Source organism: Cynocephalus volans, chromosome 10, assembly GCF_027409185.1.
Source record: "Cynocephalus volans isolate mCynVol1 chromosome 10, mCynVol1.pri, whole genome shotgun sequence".
Classification (NCBI taxonomy): Eukaryota; Metazoa; Chordata; class Mammalia; order Dermoptera; family Cynocephalidae; genus Cynocephalus; species Cynocephalus volans.
The window spans coordinates 13202655-13205352 of NC_084469.1; the positions used below are offsets into that span (position 1 = coordinate 13202655).

General features: G+C 49.3%; 1 pseudogene; it reads right to left on the reverse strand.

Moving 5' to 3' along the window:
• Positions 1 to 505: 505 nt before the first annotated feature.
• LOC134387278 (RNA-binding protein EWS-like) lies at positions 506 to 2449 on the reverse strand (annotated as a pseudogene).
• Positions 2450 to 2698: the final 249 nt, after the last annotated feature.

Consider the following 2698-nt stretch of genomic DNA (forward strand, 5'->3'; position numbering starts at 1 on the left):
ACACAAAAACACATACGTGCATGCACACGTGTGCACATGCACACACACACACACAGACCGTTTTTCAAACAGGATTCATATATTCCTACCTTTATGTTTCTTTTCCCCAGATGTCACTCATATTCCATTCATTCTCTCCTCACCCTTCCCGGTAACGTCTCAAAATCTATCATTTGAGTCTATTTGAAAGGCCATATTCCCCATCAGGTCTTTCTGTGACACCCCCAAGCAAGTGGAATTTCCCCCTTCTTCTCCTGTAATTACTTTATGGTAATTATCTTACCCGACCCCAGTCACTTCTATAGTTAGTTTCATAATGAGGGATTGGGGCCCATTCTTAATTCTTTTTTTTTTCTTTTACCATTTAACCTGTTTTAATGCTTCTTCACAAATGGTGAAATATACTAAAGTATAGACAAGGAACAATCGTAATGTTGTGGCCAACATTATAAATAAGGAATTATAAATTTAAAAGATTTTCTGGTTTAAAAAGTAAATGTGGTAGTCAATGCAGCTCTGCCGGGTCTCCGTGTTCCTGGTGGTGCTCACCTTTGTCCATTTTTCCCAGTCTTCCACATCCGCCTCTTCTTCCTCCCATCTGTTCCATCAAAGGTCCAGGGGGCCTCCCAGCACCACTTCATCTTCCTCCACCAAAGCCACCTCGGTCCATGCCCCAGCCACCATGGGAGCCACCTCTGTCTCCCCAGCCACCTCTGAACATTCCACCAGGACTGCCACAGTCCATGAGGCCACCTCTTCCTCCCCGTGTGCCACCAGGGTCTCTCCTGCCATGATCACCGCACAGGGGCGGGAAGGGTGGTGGAGGAAGGCTTCAGGCTTTGGGGTCTTACGCTGGTTGCATTCTGTTCTCCGGGTGAAGTTCTGGTTTCCACAACCCGGTTTGGGACACTGCCAGTCTCCAGCTCAGTGCTGAATGTTTCCTCCTCCGGAGGGGTTGGGGGAAGGGGAAAAGCCTTTTCTGTCTCTATGACCTCCCGTGCGACCATGGGTCCCCCAGGACCTCCTGGGCCTCCTAGACCTCCACGGAGCAGTGGCGGTATCCCTCTGCCCCCACTGGGCAGCATGCCACCTTACATACTGTTCACTAGAAGCTTATTCTGCGTAAGAGAGACTTTAAGTTTGCTCCCTTGAAAATCTTTCCCATCAACCACTCCACAGCAGCCTTGGCAGTGGCAGATCTTCATAGGACACTGTGGCATGGCCTTGGGGCTTTCCTGTTTCCTTATCCAGGTAGGAATAAGAATGGGGTTGCCCAGTTCTCTTGTTCATCTTAACAACCCCAGACCGCTTAAAGAGGTCTGCCAGATCATCTAGAGTCACATTGCCATTTAATCCTTGCACATAAATTGCACTGTTGTAAGAGTCTTCATCCAGATCTACAGGTGGGCCTATATCAAGATCTGATCCTTTGTCCATGGGTCCACCAGGCTTATTGAAGCCACCTTGCTCTCCAGCGCCCATTCCACCACCTCCTCCTCCCTGCCCACCTCTGCTCATGCCTCCACGATTAAATCCCCCGCTTCCCCTGCCCTGGTTATCAAGGTCATTCATGCTCCAGTTCTCTCTTTTTCTGGAAAATCCTCCAGACTCCTGTCCATAAACACCCACGTTATTGTGGTGGTCCTATAAGAATGAACTCTGCTGCCCATATCTGCTGCTCTGCTGGCTATACTGACTTGGAGGCTGGCTGTAGGATCCAGTTTGGGGGGGTAACTAGTGGGAGGTCGCTGCCCATAGCTGCTTTGTTGACCATAGCTACTCTGCTGTCCATAGCTGCTCGGTTGTCCACAGATGTTCTGCTGAGAGTAACTGCTCTGATCATAACTCGTTGGCTGTGGAGAGGAATAGTTGGTAGGAGGACAGGATGGAGGTGCAGTGACTGGCTGCACGGGGTAGCTTCCAGCTGCCTGGGGATAACTGTAGTTACTCTGTCCATATCCCAGGCTGGGCTGGTTATAACTCCCTATGCTAGATTGAGGTTGACTAGTCTCAGCGGGCTTGTTCCCATCCTGCGGTCTTGCAGGTGTGGTGGCTGCGGCTGCTGCCCATAGGCTGGGTAAGCAAGCTGAGTGCCATATGCAGACTGAGCTGCATAGGAGGCCTGGGTGGTGGTGACTATAGCAGTGGTGGTATCATAAGCACCAGTGCCATACCCCTGGACAGGCTGGCTGTATGCCTGGGGGGCAGTTGGAGTAGTATAACCAGTGGGAGGCTGTCCATAAGAAGTTGCATAGGTGGTCTGCCTAAAAGTAATGGTGGTCTGAGCCTGGGTATAGCTGACATCAGTGGGCTGCCCATAGGTTCCATAGCTTTGTTGCCCATATACTTGGGTGGTCTGTGCATATCCTTGCGTGGGCTAGGCAGTGTAAGCACTGTAGCCCTGCTGGGCTGCAGCTTGGCGGTAGGTACTGTAATCCGCGGATGCCATCTTCTCTCCCTCTTCATTCTTTCCCCATTCTTGATTCTTCTTTTATTTAAAAGAGCATTAGTCTTTTTAAAAAATTTTTTATATTTTAGTTTCTCAATATACATTGCAGTTGATTTTTGTGACCCTTTACCTGTTCCTCTTTCCCCCTCCCTCTCTTCCCCCTACATCATACCTGTTCACTTGTCTTAACAAGTTCAAGGAATTGTTATTGTTGAGAACGTGTGGTATTTCTCTTTCTGTGCCTGACTT